The sequence below is a fragment of the Pyrgilauda ruficollis genome, unplaced genomic scaffold (assembly GCF_017590135.1).
Source record: "Pyrgilauda ruficollis isolate IOZ18807 unplaced genomic scaffold, ASM1759013v1 scaffold3, whole genome shotgun sequence".
NCBI classification, from domain to species: Eukaryota; Metazoa; Chordata; class Aves; order Passeriformes; family Passeridae; genus Pyrgilauda; species Pyrgilauda ruficollis.
Window position 1 is genome coordinate 16,738,708 of NW_024524377.1, and position 16,033 is coordinate 16,754,740.

General features: G+C 35.9%; 1 protein-coding gene across 3 annotated transcripts in view; it reads left to right on the plus strand.

Annotated features, from left to right (window-relative positions):
* Positions 1-16,033, plus strand: part of B3GALT1 (beta-1,3-galactosyltransferase 1) — a 175,521-nt gene that overhangs the window by 54,442 nt on the left and 105,046 nt on the right. Inside the window, exon 1 of one of the 3 annotated variants that reach the window (XM_041473258.1) lies at positions 11,574-11,655. The exons of the other annotated variants lie outside the window; for them this stretch is intronic. The gene's annotated coding sequence lies outside the window, so the exon portion shown is untranslated. Of the gene's footprint in view, positions 1-11,573; positions 11,656-16,033 lie in introns of those variants that run through there. 3 annotated transcript variants of the gene reach the window in all.

Consider the following 16,033-nt stretch of genomic DNA (forward strand, 5'->3'; position numbering starts at 1 on the left):
AGCCTGTGAGTGCTGGTCTAGCTTAGGGGTGTGTTAAGCAACATCTTAATCATTTGGGTTCTCCACAGAGCTGATTAAAGCATTCAGTCAAAATGTTTTTTCAGAAAATACATGTTCATCATAATCTGTAAAACAACAAATACTTGCAAAATGTGGTTTATAAGAACAAAGTGATGCCTCTTGAAATTAGAGTTTATGATTTAACTACTTGAACTAGAAATATGCCCTAATTTGGCATTTTTAAAAAAGCCAAAAAAATGCTGCACGTTCTTTGTTTTGAAACAGCTTTTTTGGAAAGAAATTTGTAAATAAAAGATGTCATTTAAAGGGTCAAAATCCTTTTGGATTTAATGATAGAAATTGCTTTGATTAAACCCAACTGATTTTGGAAGGGGTAGGGATTCATTCCATGACAAATTTCAGAACACTTTATTTTCTATATTGGATCTCAAAAACTCTTCATTTAAAATTTAACTTAGTGTTAAATGTGTTAAGTTGCAGTTTAAACTAGAATTAATTACTGGCTTTAACAACTAAATACAATGCATTTGTATAGATACTTTAGACAAGAAGATAGCTGAATACATGTGAAACCCACTGTTTCTGCAATTTGGGAATGAATCAGTAGGAGGACTGAACAAAGAAATATCGTACAGTCAGGCTTCACATGACAGAACAAATGAAAATTCCTATCTCTACCAGAATACTGTGCAACATGAATCACATGAGAGAAAATAAATAAGAAAGACAAAAGAAAAGAGAGGCAATATTACTGAGTGCTACATGTACAACTAAAGAAATAAAGGAAACAGCCAAGTATCACATTGGTGTAATGGCAGAAGACAAATTTTGCATAGAATCTGTAGAACAATTCAAAATATACCAACAGCTTTGACTTCACTATGGAAGAAAAACCTCAGCCTTTGTTCATACTGCATAAAGTTTCCAGCACTCTGTAATAGGTCTCCCTCAGCCATTTGCAGAACATTGAAATTACTGTATTTTGTATTTTTAAAATCCCCCAAATCTATGCGAATTATCAAACGTGTGTCTGTGAAAACCCAAACACATCAAAGTTTTCTTTTTCTCCCTAGTGAATTTTGTGTTCTTCAGAAGGCACTAATCTGAGAGCAGTGTGCTGTTTATAAACTGAAGGACCCAGCACACTCTACCAGCATGCTGAAAATCTGGAGCTGGAGGAATTAATTCTAATGCAAATGAGGGAAGGGTTTCCCTGCAAGAGAAGTGCTTGTTGAATTTGCCTAGACTGACAACCTGGTTGCCATATGTCCAGCTAGGAATGTGGCAAGATTCAAAAAGCCCCAAACCTGTTAGCTGCCTAGTGTTCTTCTCCATGCATTTGGAGTCTAACGACCAGAATGTGAAATGCTCTGCAGTTCAGCCAGCACAGTCATCTTTAGAAGTATGCCAAGGCTGCCTGCACTTCACCTCAGATATCAGAATGAGCATGAAGAATTTTTTTTCAGGTGAGCTTCCCAAAACATTCAATATCAAATAATAGCTGCTGCAAATGAAGGCAGTAAGAGGCTGATCCCATATGGAAGTGGCATTAAGCCAGCAGTGCATGTGCAACTCCTGTCCCAAATGGTCAGTGAGGCATAATCCCTATTTGGGAATTTTGTGACCTTACAGGAGGTTTGAATGCTCAACTTCCTTCCATGCACTGAACTCTAGCACTGGCTCTCACAACAGAATTGGGTATCTGCTACCTTTCACCCCCTGCTGGATACAGGCATTCAACCCTATGAATCAGAAGTGCTGTGACTGCCTTGCCATGCGACAAAGAAGGGCTGGCATCATTAGGACTGTGCTTCTTAGCAAGGCACTTCTAAGCAGGAGGAGTTTGGAGGAGCACCTGGAACTGGCCTCTTTCCAGCCTGGAAGCTGAAAGATTGTCTGGTTGACAGATCACAAAGAAAACTGCAGACTCAGGCATGTGGGATCCTGGTGCAGGACTGGAGCTGTGCTACAATTGTATGGTCTTGGTACCTCTTCTGCAGAAGGTGTGATATAGGAGTGAAAAGGGAGAGGATCATGCTCAGTCTATCAGATTCCATATAAAAGTCTCAAGAGCAGTAATCTCTATTTTCCTGTAACTTTTCTTCTTTCTCTCATTTTCTAGTGTTTTTTATTTCTTTTTTGCTCTACAACCTTTTATGTTGTTTTCCTGTAGTATTTCTCCTCTTGTCTGCTATTTAACTTGCCCAAAATTTTCAAAACCAATAGTTATTATTAGTCAAAAGAGAAGGATGCAATTAACAACTAGTTATTCTTGCTGTCCAAGAAAAATAGAACACTACACAGTTGAAACTCAGAATAATAAAAGGCCTCTTAGCTAAAATGTTTTTATTTTAAATCCAGTTGCTCTAGCAATGGGTTCTTTCCCAGCTGAGATGCAAGAAATCTTGGAAAACAGAATTACGTGACCAAAAATACATTCTGAACAAAATACAATGGTTATTCTCTCACTACTGCAGTCAAAGAGACAAAAGGGAAAACTGTGTGAAAAAAGCAGGCAAGAGAGCTACACCAAAACGTTGGACTGAAGAGTAAGGAATTAAGTACCTGGATAACAAAATTACAACGACCTGCTTATAACCTTTACATTTTTAATACAATTCAGTATAAAGTTACAGTTCAGAGTTCAAATTTGATTTCTAGTTGCCAGCATTTTGTCTATTTGAGAATAGAGAGCAAAAGAAAAAGGAAGACTGCAAAGGACAACCTGAATTTCATCTGATACTGGATCAAGCTCCTAATTTTTTCCTGCATTTACCAACATGAGATGGGGAATAAAAATATTGTCTATGTGTATGAGTCTTCTGTGGAATTTAGGCTACTAAATGTGTTGGGGGAAAGAAGTTAATTCTCTTCCTTGCTATATTGCTTATTAGTTTTGTGGCTTTGCAGACTCCTGTAGCAGCACCCTTATCAGATTAACTGCATACTGAACTGTGGACTCTCAAGAGAGAATAGTGAAGTAAGGCTTTGCAAACATCTTAAGCTATGCTACCACAGAAAGGAAGAAAGCCACAGTGAGGTACCTGCAAAGACTACCATGCACTCAAATCTGTGCCCAGTCTCATGACAACCTCTCACTAGAAACTCAGTTCACCCTTCTGTCCTTAGGGACAGCAAATATTATAGCCCTTCACAGTTGCACATTTGCTTTTCATTTCCATTAAAGGAAATTTCTTATTCCTCTTGTTGAACCATGATACAGGGACAGCATCTTATAATTAATCTTTACTTCCAAATGTAAGTTTTTTTGAGTTTTTAGCAAATATGTACTTTTAATTCAAACATCATAGTTATCCTTACGGGAAATATTTGATGGTCCTGGTAATTCTATGCCACAAATTACCATATTTTAAAATTAACTATGTGGATCTGTTATGAATTACCTGTGACAAAGCAATTCCCTTTTCAGAGAGTGGTTTCAGGGTGAAAGGCAAAGTGTTAAATACCATCCCCAGGTTGTTGAAGGATACTTAGTACTAACAAGCTTAAAAAGAAAGGTTGTGCTGTGTAATCTCTGAGACAAATGGTGTATTTGACAGAGCGAGTTTGAAGTGCTGTGTCTTACTGGCAGTGTAAAATCACAAAGAGCAGTGCTTTCAAATGGATTCTTTGGCACATACATACAGTATTGCAAAAAGTATTATCCTTACAACTCCTTATTCAAAAGAATGCATAAAAAAGGCTGACAGTTCAGAACAAAAAGTAATACCATCACATTGTTTTCACAGAATTACTGTTTACTCATTGGAAGGCATAAGCTATTTTTAAAATTCTATAAGGCACTATGGGGATAGTCATTATTTATCTATGAGTAGTTATTGTATTGGGGTCATTTCGATTTACAACATTATCTCAAATACTTTCCACTACTACTTTCTACTTTTTGAAGTGACAACATTTCCAATCCTTTGAATTTTTCAAAATAGTTTTAGCATTTGCTTTTAGTTCACACAAAAACTTCATTTCTGGTTAAAATTGAGTCTTTGTTTACAGTGTATCATAGAAACAAAACGAGTGGTTTTGATAAAAATATACTGTTTCAAATGTTAAGGTAGGGAGAAATAAATTTGATTTACAAAAGAGTACTTCAAGTCTCTTTGCCTTTGCTAGTATGAATATAGAATAACTTTTAGTACTATCCAGCAGTAAAGGAGAGAACAGAACAGGTATTCCTCCCATTCCTATCTGGATGTGTACAAAGACAGTACAATTTTGGTTAACTGAGTTTAGAGAGAGCTGGAACTTTGTAGTGTCCCCAAGAATCAACCAAAGCTTTTTTTTTTAGTACTTCCTTAAATCAAAATAATTGTATAAATTGCTAAGGCATCAAGTTTGAAAATATTTCAGAGGTCTCGTATTTTTAATTTTACAAAGTACCCTAGGAATCAGTGAGAGATATTAGACAAAGAAATAGCCTTTGGCAGGATGAATTAAAGTCTAAACTCCAGATAATCTGTGGCTTGAACATAAAATTGAATTTTCAAAACTGAAGATCTACAGCTTGTGTTGTTTGTGCAGCTGTTAATGGCATCAAATCATAAGTTCATTACAACTTTCTGATAAATTGTCTGATGTATGATAGATTGAAAAAGCAGGGAACCACATAAATAAAACTGCTTTCAACAACACAGCATGAATGGTCAATGAAGGATGACTTTCCTTCACAACTTGCAATTTGTTCCTTAATGAGTTTCAGTGGGCAGGACAATATAATTCTTAAAAAATAAAAAAAAAAGGGGCAAAGCAGCAACTTGGCATATACTCCGATTCTGTTTGCACCTAGATTTTGAAGTAGTAGTCAGATTTTATTAGCTGCAAGGGAGGCATCCATGTTTTGGTTACCTTATTACTGCAGACTGCACTGATATGGCCACGCTGAATCCAACAATTTAGTGCTTCACTCTCTCTTCCCAAATAGACACAGCAGATTTGTGCTTTGTAAAAGAAGGAAATACGTGGCTGTTGGAGTAAAGCAAGCTGCCACCACAACTGTTCACTGTGACCTTCTTGGCATAAAAGCACTGTCATAGAAGGAAATTTCCTTGTAGGTCACAACACTGGATTCAGGGAGCAAAGGCAGAGGCAGGGGGCACAATGGGGATGACACACAGCACGTTCCCCTTGCTCCTACTGGGGTTTTCCTGAGCCTTAGAAGTCTTGTTCAGACTTACAGGCGGAACAAAAAGAGAGGTGCAATTACACAGGACAAAAGACATAGCTGAGATTATCTGCAAGAATGTCCTTGACTTTTTCCTGATTCTCCAACATTCACAATCTCTGTGTGCTGGCAGAGAAAGATGACACCACATAGTTTATTGATACATGTGAAAGATCAGAAAGGGCTCTTCTCTTTGTAAAATCATCCCTTAATAAGAAAGAAGAGGACTAGATCCTTGTTTTCATCTCCAAGTATTTGTATTTCTCCAAGTAATTATGATTATATTGTTTTAGGATTCTGAATTACCTGAAGGTGTCCCCTAAATGATAATTTCCTTTTACTGGAATGATAAGGTACATTTTGGAACAAATGATCAAAGATACAGGGTTTCTTAAGATGAAATAGCTTTGAAGATCATAAACAGACCCCTGGAAGGGAAATCTACATGGAAATTATTTAGTCAGATTAAGAGGCAGAATTTGAGATGGCTCTAATTATTTCTGGTAGGAGGATGACAAATAGAGGGGCAGAGACGAGTAAGGGTTCAGAGATCTATATTTTGTATGGTTTTCAGTTTGGGTTTTTGAGGTTTTATACACTCAAAAGCAAATTAGTTCAGGAAACTATATTGAGTCTGATATTAAGTAATCTCTCACTTAGGAAAATCAGTTACTGTTAAGGAAACTACAGTCTAGCCCTAATGCCTTTTTAATTTTTTTTTATTTCACAGGATTTTGCTTGCATTTGTCACATTTAAATGTTTTATGTATAAATATTTAAAGGATCATTTAAAGGTGACAACTAAGGTAGATAATTACTGTTGAGCTTAGACTCTGACTAAACTGTCAAATCCATGCTAAGAGAAACACCAAGAAGCCTCCTGCTTCTCTTACCAGGCACTGCTGGTAACCTTTGGCAGATACAGAGCCATAGACATCCATTTTAGGCCTACTCTGGTGCAGTTCTTTATGCAAGGCAAGTCTTACTCTCATGAAAGAAATCCTTTTGTCATTATTTCACCTGCATCCTGTCATGATAATTTAAAAAAGGTTTTCATGGGAATTTCTTAATTCTCTACAATTCAACACTAAACAGTAATTCCTTCCTCTTTTAAGGAGGCAACAAATACACTGCTACACAGAAGAGAGGATGTAACCCAAGTGGATGAAATAGTTATTAAGAAATGCAAACTTCAAAAGTACTGAGAAAGAATGTGTTATCATGTACAGTATTAAGGCTGACTTACTGTTTTTAACATTTTAACAGATAATTTTGACTTTTTTTTCATCTAGACAGTCCATGTTTGGAAGAATTCATTTCACATCATGAAAAACAAATTATGCCTTCACAATTAATGGTTTTAAAAATTTTAATTCCATTGAGGCTTAGGAGGCAAGAAAAATTACACAGAGGAGAAATAGTTTGGGGAAAACAGTTAGAACTGATAAAACCAGCAGTGAATAGCGAGATGAAATTGAGAATCTGAGACATGATGATACACAGCTTTTTAAAGATGCCCTCTGCTTGTGCTTTGTAGCTAAAGATAGAGGCCTGGTCATCTTCCCTAGCTACCCCTTACATGATGGGCATCATTCCCATCCAGTTGACACCTGACTGTTGTCATCCACCTTGCTGGCCCTGCAGGAATGAAGGGCTTTTGCTGCTGGACTATAATATGCTTAACTCGCCATAGAAACTTAAGTATCATCATTAAACATCCTAGACAGTTACAAAGTACATGCATTAAATGAGATATAAATACGCAGATTTGTGAGATAATTTGCATATGAAAGATTCTTGGAGAATTTTAAAACTAGAATTTTGACAGATTTTTTTTCAGTACAGATTTGTAACACTATCACAAAGTTTGGGCTTTTCTAGCTTTCCAGACAACAAAGTTGTCTTCTCATAGCAACTACAGGGTTAAGAAAATGTTGGTTCATACCAAAACCTGTTAATATTTTTCTCCAAATTACATCACATGTTAGAAATTGGAAACCACCTTTACTGCATCTTCTGACAATATTTTAAAAATACTTACACACTCTCTACCAACAAACAAGAGACTTATATCTGAACAGGTACATTATTAAAAGTAGAAAAGCAGCCCAATTTCTGCTTTACTGCCCAAAATTCCATTTGGTTTCCTCTAGGAGCAACACATCATGTGCTATTACCCAAGTGATGTCTCTCCAGATTGGTACAGGGAGCTATTCTCTGTTAAAGGAAGAATGCTTTAGGTCACTGAAGAAACGCAAATCATTTAAAGCTCCCTCTGCACAAGCAAAGGGAAAGAAACTGGAAAAGGGCTAAGAAAATCTAATTTGGTGATGTATTTCTGCTCTTGGTAGGGACTGTTGTATCTTCTAGTTTTCAAGAGAAGTTGAAGAAGCAAAACCTGCTGAAGAAGAGGTTTCTAGAGGTGGTGGATTTGCTGCACTGGGCAAGCTGCAGCATTTGTTATTGTAATTGCAGTCACAGAAGTGTTCTGGCTTCCGTTTTACTGAGATTTGTTTTGGTCATTCCACAGCAGTCTATTGCAAATCCACTGGTTGGTGCTGCATTGGTGCCAGAATTTGATAACTTATTTCAAACCTCTGCCTTATTTGGCTACATACTAGCTGCAGGACTTGATAACTCCTTTCGAAGTAGCATGGAATAATTCCATCTGGCCCTTAGCATTTCCAAGGCAAGCACAGTGCATTAAGCCCAGAAAAGGCTGTAGGTCACCAGTGTGCTTTACTTTTGACAAATCTTCATAGGCTCTTTTTCTGAGATTGAATTTGTACTTTTATTTCCTCTTGCGGAAGCCTACTTATTTTTCATTGATTTCCATTAAAGTAAGGAGAGCACTGATCCAGAAACAGTTCATGAATTGCATTATCCAGTTTAATTAGAGGGAACAGAAAGTTTCTCCACAGACAGAATAGTCAGCATTCAGCCTAAAATACAACTTTGGACAGTAATGGCTGTGGCTAGCAATGATCTGAAGTCACACCAAGTACCAATTACCCCTTCCACTCATTAAGCAGTACATTAAGAATGATACTATAGCATGGTCTCTGTTTTAATATTTAGTACTACATAGCAAATAAGTATGCTTAAATTTCTTTCTCAGTTCAAACCTGTGTCAGAAACAGTCCAATAGCAAGTTCATTTGAATTATGTATTAAATGAAATTCTTGTTTTGATTTTTCTAGCTGTCTATAAATCTTTTTTATGTCAAGCCAATTAAATATTTGTAGTAATAAAAAATCAATAATCTGTATACACTGTTGTTACTTTGCTGCTGCAATAATTTTATGGACAGAGTACGAAATCTTAAAGTTCACCAATAAAACTGTACTTGGGAGAATATAAAGATATGCATCAGCTGAGATCTGTGCAAGGGAACTTATGGAAAAAGAGTACACAGCATCTTTCCTTGATCATGTAAGCTTAAATTCTCTGCTGTAACATGATGATACTCAAATACTTGCAAGAGATTAAATGGCATTGCGTAGAGGATATGCAGTTCTCAGATTCTGACAATAAATACCTTGTGCCTTATTCTCAAAACAGACACAAGTTCAGAGAGGACAAGGTTTAATACAGTCAGAGCATTCCAGGAAATGCCATAGTTCAGTTTCACCATGTTGATATTATATTGTCATAAAACTCAAAACAAAAATACTAAGAGATTGAAAATACTCTATAAAACTTGAATTTTGGCTTGAAACAGTGGAAAAAATACTTTATGATTAGAGGATGAGGGCATGGCCAAGCCAATAGTTAGGTTTTCAGAGCTATCCAAAATGTCCTATTAACTTTTTTTTTTTTATTTCTTTGGCTTGAAGGACAACTTCGCCTTAACAGAGCATTGGGTCAGACACACCACGGACTGCTGAACTACAACTAGAATTTACTAACCTTTGTTTTTCAACATTTCATACCTACAGAAGCCCTAAAACATACTCTGGATTCACTGCTCAAGTTTCAGTTTCTTACAGTTGTAATTGAAACTTCATTTCATAGAAAGGAACAAAATGTCAAAAAAGTCAACGTGTACTTTCCCCTGGATCTGATCAATAGACTTTGGCAGTGGGATACACAAACTAAATTCTGATCAACAGAAGGGAGAATTTCTGACTGCTCCTCAACAAGGATGACTAAAATAAACATAGCTGCTACTGTGGTACATCATCTTACCTAGCTAAAAGTACCTCATTTTGCCAATATGGGCTTGTATTGAGGCCACTTCCAGTTTTAGAGTATGCTTCTGTGGATTGTCTCTTCCACCTGAGAACTGAGCTGGAATATTTTTATAGTATTTAATCACCTTTGATAAACGTATCAAAACTATTGAGAGAGCTACATCACATACTGTAAACACAAAAAAATACACAGGATTATGTGGATTCTTCCAACAGGAATTACTACAGCATTTTAAAGGTGAAAACTACTGGTGAAGGTACTTCCATGCCTGTGTAATGGTAGCATCTGAAGCAAAAAAGAAATATGACCATGTAGATTTTCAAATTTTGAGTTTTGTTGTGAAAGGTTTACTAGGTAAAAGTAGGCTGCAGCTTGCATCAATTCACCAAGGGAAGAGCAGTAGTTCAGGCTAGTTCAGTGTGAACTGACCACCTGCATTATGGGCTCCCACACTTATTCCACATAAAGTTCATTTCTGCAGCAGATGCACCATCAGTGTTCGAGTTGTCAAAAATGAAGTTACTTTAGCTGCAATTCAAAGTACACAGATGGACGTGAGAGGTCATGGGCAGGATGAAATCAAATAGCTCATACTTAGATAGCCTCACATTATCTTAATTGTTAGATACTAAGCATGTCATTTAAAAACAATATTGGCATGGCTTAAAAGGCTATATTCAAATCCAGCACCGTGATCTCCTTTGTTTTGCAAATCTGACCAGAGGAGTTAGTAACACATGGGAAATAATATCTCTCTTAATGGAGAGAATGCATGGTTGAAAGGCTGGCGGCACAAACAACAGCCAGCAAAAAAATTCCATTAAATGCAACGCTGGTGCCTCTGTTCTGTTCCAGGACAATAAACTGCAGGCAAAACTACTTGTCCCATGTAGATCCACTACCTCCAGCATGCGAGGTCCAGGATCAGGAGAGGATCTGGCCAGCAAGTACACAACACACTATCACTAATGAACATGGAACTGGGTGAGAAGCAGAAGACTTGAGTCTGTACTAAGTGAATGAGACCTAGCATGCAATCTAATCAAAGAAAAATGAAGATGGATGGATGGATGGATGAGGAAATTTATCTCAGTACATAGTCTGTGTAGAAATAGTAAAAAAAAAATCATAGCATCATAAGGTATTTATTAAGGCACATTAGAAAACCTTTTATGTTCAAGAATTTACAGCAGCTCCTCACAGTTTCTTTCTAAAACCCCGTAGCTTTGAACCTTTTCAAATACAAATTCCTTGCACACAGAATATACAGTATGTGCTTATTATTCATGTAGGACTTTTGCTGGTGAAAAGTTTCTTTTATTTTGGTAACACTTTCTTAATTTGGATATAAATCTAGCTTTGTATCTTCTGAAACAGCAAAACAGTTTATTTATGTGATTTTTCTCCCCATAAATCATATAACATACACTGAGAATATGATGGGGTGGGGGGGAACCTATTCTCTATTTTTCTTTGTGCACTATGATACATCAGTTTCTGTGGCAATAATTTAATTCCTAAATGTTGTTAATGAAATCCATTATTATTACTGTTACTATTATTACTGGGAAAGAGATATTTAAATACCTAGCTTCTGAAACATATGGGCAGGAGAAATGTTAAAAGTGTGACACAGAATTCCTTGAAGAAGCTGTATTTTAAAACAATATTGTGCATCAATTTTGCATGTTAGATTTTTTTTTTAATAAATGCTCACAATATGTAGTTCTTTTCTTAACCATGGTGGGATTCTCATAAATAAAAGGTCTCTAAAATTAGCCTGTCTTTACGATCACAAAGATGTCCTAGTCCCTCAGTTGACATTTGTACTTGTCGCAGTGGCCATCTAGAGGCAGTATAAATGTAAATAAAGCAGATATCCAGGCACAGGTAGGTCTGCCAGGCCCCTGAGCACGGCTCAGTCACACAGCGCTGCAGGGGACCGGCAGCTGAGCCCAGGGCAGTGATGCTCTGAGGGGCTAAGGAGCACCTGAGCTCTGCAACGAGAGCAGCATGGGTACATGCTCAGGGTTCATCAATCTTCAGAGACAGGTGAAGAAGCTGTTAACAGGGAATCAGACAGACTAGATTTTCATTTGCATCCTTCTGCAGCATGTGTTACGAGTCTCTTTCTCAGTCACTGGAGCACTTTTACCAGCTAGCACTCCTTCTACTTTTCTGTAGGACATGCTGATGTCACATGATGTCTTGCACACTTTTCCAAGGCCACATAAAAGTTTTCAAGGATTTGTGTGTTTTCAGTAAGTATAAAAGTTTGTTAATAACTATCTTTAGTGAGACATATTTCTGTTTGATGGTGCACAGGAAAAATAAAAAGAAAAATACTGACTTTTCCTGGGGATTATTCTTGACAATGCAATTAGGTAATTTTCTGAAGTCCAGAGAAAATTATTTTCTGATAGTCCCACAAATTACAAGAATTAGGTATTCTTGTGGAATTCAGCACACAGTTTAATAAAAATCAGATCCACTATCCAACCTAGAAATGTACATATGTTGAAACCTAGTTTTTTTCCTAGCTATTGCATTTTCTTCATCATAATTGGTTCTTTAATTTGAGGCCACAAAGGCTGACTCTGACCCGATACTGGGCATAGATAAGTACCTTCTCTCAAAAGAAATTACATGTTCTGGTATTATGATGGCATTCCTTGTGGGAAAAGATAAAATATCTTTGCAAATGTCTGGTTTATATATATAATAATATATATAAAATATATATTATTTTTATATATATATATATTTCTTTTCCCCCAAAAGATTTCCTCAGCAATGTCTAAATGTATTTCTACTTCGTAATAAGCTGACATAGTTTCCTACCAGAAAAAAAAAAAAGCATGATGAGGCACACTGATAAGCACAACTGTATGTTCCTTTCTTACATATGGCCTTTTTGCAAATGTAAAGAATAAAAGAATATACTTCTGTATATTCTGTAATATTTAATTCTGTAAAGAATATTTCTGAATTCTCATTAATTTAGCATCTTAAAGTTATAACTATTGCATGTGATGTGACATTATGGTTCAAGCATGCAGAGTGTTGTAAGAACCAGCTAGTATATTTTCTTTACAAAAACACTAGAAAATTCTTAGGAGAATGTGAGGATACAGAAATAGAATTTTCTACTGATCCAATGAAAGTCCCTTTGTCAGATTCCTCTGTGAATTGCAAATTCAGAGCAGAACTGGCCATTGCAGAATTTCATGTAATTTGAAAAAGTCACTGTAACACCAAGAACTGACAACATTCTGAAACACCATCTTGAAAACCTGAAGATCAAAATTTGTATCCCTGAACAGAGGAATGGAAGAGTAGATAGATTACATATTTCTAGTTGTGTTGTGGCTGCAGGGTTACACGTGGTAGGCCTGGAAATGAACCTGAAAAACTCTTTTTAACCTCCATGACATAGTCACCACTAGAAAGCCCATTTATAATAACTGGGAGCCCAGTAGTCCTCCTACACAGTGTTTTTGTTTTCTGAGTGGAAACACACTATCTAATCATCACACATACTCAGAGCTGTATCACAAAACTACCATAACAACAGACTGGCTTCTTTTTACCAGACTTCCCAATCAGTTGTCTTGCTTCAGGAAAAACAAAACAGCTGATAAACCAGATTCTGAGTGAGAAAATGCCTGACTGGTTTGTAAAATTTGTTCACTGCCAGTTACAAACTCATAGTATCTGATTCAACAGTAATGGATACTGGGCCTGGAGGGACAGTAAAGAATTAACTCATTTGAATCTAGTCAAGGATAGAGACTGGGGGTTTTGTCCTACATTAATTCTACTATACACGTTCCATCATATGCCAAGCATGATCGAAAATAAAGGAAAAATATGATTATTTTAAGGTTTTCTAAATATAGAAAAGAAATAAATGATGTTTTATCTAATTGTTGAAGACACTGCTGAAGATAGTGATTAACCACTGCAGGGTGGTGAGAGCAATATAAAGTAGGTTAATCATCTAGAGCTCATGCAAACCCTGTTAGCCTCTAGTCAGACATTTCCCTAAGGTATCAACATAATTTGAATTTCAAAAAAGAGCTTAACTGAATATAGTCCTTTCTTTTTTGTTAAATAGGGATTTGGACCATATAAAATCAACTTTACCTTTGCTAAATTTCTGTGTAATAATCTGATCTGAGCTAGTAGCTTAAAACTGAGTTCTGTGAATTTTCTCCATTCGCTCCAGAGAAGACAGTAGCAAAGCTCCCACCAAGTTTTTTAGTCCTTAGTCCAAGATAATAAGTACTTGGAAATTCTCATGAAGCTAGATAATCTCTGCTAGATGAGAAAGATTTTATGCCATGCTGTGTTACAGGTCTATGCTCTCCATTCCATGGTGATACAAATCTGTATTCCATCAGTGAAGTTAATGTAGCTAACTTATACCACCTGGGCATCTGATGCACACACAGAAAAAATAGCTAAAAGATTATTTCCCAGTGTAATATTCGTAGAAATGAAAAGCAAACATAAGAGGAAAAACCCCATAACTCAAACCATGACTGTATGTGTAGAAAAGCAGCATTTGTTTGCATTATCTTTCTTTTCAATTCTAGATTGCAGAATATCCAAAACTGCCTTTCATTAACAAAATGTGTTACTGTAGTACTGAGGAGCAGAAATTTAGTGAGAATATATTAAACCTAATTGATTTTAGGCAGCCATCAGAGATATTCATAACAAGGAGAAGTGAGCTTAAAAATACTGAGCTCTTGCATTGCATTTGTAGGATGCATTACTGTTCTCTCTCAACTTCCACTCCCCAAATTTAAAAATCTAAATTTTGCATTGTTGAGAACATTACAGCCATCATTTAGAAATCAAAAAGAGCCAGTGTATTAAAAAATATTTCAGGTATTTGTAAGTCTAGCATGGTTGATTTTACTTAATTTTCATGGCTTCGATAATGACTGGGTTTATAAATTTTTATAGTAGCAAAGGTAACAAATTCTCATGAGTGACTAAGCTTCTTGAGTCAAAAAAATTGCCTCATAATTTCTGTTTCTCAAAATCAAACAACAAATGACAAAAAACCCCTACCCTAATAACAATTCAGTAAGTCCCACTATTATACTACTATTGAAAGAAAATTGCTAGAAAAATAAAGCTTGCCTATTAAGTTCCTCCATCAAAACAATTAGGTTTGAGTAGGGATTCAGAGGGCTTTTGATCTACTAGGCACTAACTACACTGTCTTCCTAATGCATGTCATGCATAAACAATTGACTTAGCAATTGAAAGTTCTGAATATGAACCATAAATGACTGGGCATTTTAACAGTATTAAAAATATGCTAGATAGGTAATTTTGTATGTATTAAAGGCAGTGTTAGTGATTTATAGTCCTTTTAAAAGGATAGAGGAAAAGTAACATAAAACAATCCTGACAGGAAAACTCCTGAACAGCACGAAGATTAGAATATCACTGATACAAATGACAGTTACTTGCTGTATAGATTTTTTTTTTCTTTTAATGTTTTTACTAGACTCAGATCAGCATTCAGCTCCTCAGCACGTTTTGAATTCTGTCTTTCTGGAGAGTCTTACCCTAATTTTTTCACAGGAAATTGTTTGATTTTTTCTTTATTCCTTTTAAAGCTGAGCTTCTTTAGATGTTGCAGGCTACACTATCTTAAATAAGTCTTGATTTTATACTTGTGATTTTGGAGATGATGGGTAGAAATACAGGTTACTAGGGAAGCTTGCACATTTACACATTGACAGATTTGCAAAAATCTTTCTGTTTCATCCTAATCCTATTTTTCTAGGCTATTCTCTGACTAAACTGACATTTTAGCAAAAATTTTCAAACCCATTTCCCTTTGAGCTTCACTTCAGTTTAAAAGCTCAGTAATCCAAAAGGCACTTTGGACTTCAAAGATGGTGAATCAGACACATAGCCATGGCATGTGTAACCTTGGAATTCATAATATTCTGTATATCAGATATTTGCCCCATTTTCTAGAACAATGCCAGACCTAGACAGACAGTGTTGATTGACCCTGCTCCTTTATTGTAGCTTAAGCCATATACCTCCATAGTTGACTCTTTTCACATCTGTAATTTAAAAAAGATGAATTCTTTTCCCTTTGTAAGAGGAAATATAATTGCCATATAATCTCAAGAGCCCAAAATTACTTCTTCAATCTGATTTTGTGCTTTCTTCAAATTACACTTTTTTAAAGAAAGAAAGGAAGAGGAAAATCAAACAAGCTAATTTGGATTTTATAAATAAACCCACAAACCCCAGATTCTCAGTACACAGATGAAAATTAATTGCTTATACAATACTTATAAAAGTAATATGAGAAGCATGCATTTCTTTCTAGAAATGGAATCATCTGGGACCTGATATAAATTTTGGAAGAATGATACATTACACAAGATTTATTTATGAAGTGTCATTGAAAATCTTCATGTTGGAAATTCCAATCATGAAGTAAATTAAGACAAAACTATGACCAGAAACTAGGTATAATTAATCTTCTTTTGACTGTTTAGGTACTTATATACACTGCAGCACTCCCATTCTTCCTCGTAAGACCTGGGAATCACAGAGTCTAGAATGTATTTCTTATCATTGCACAAATTTTGGAAC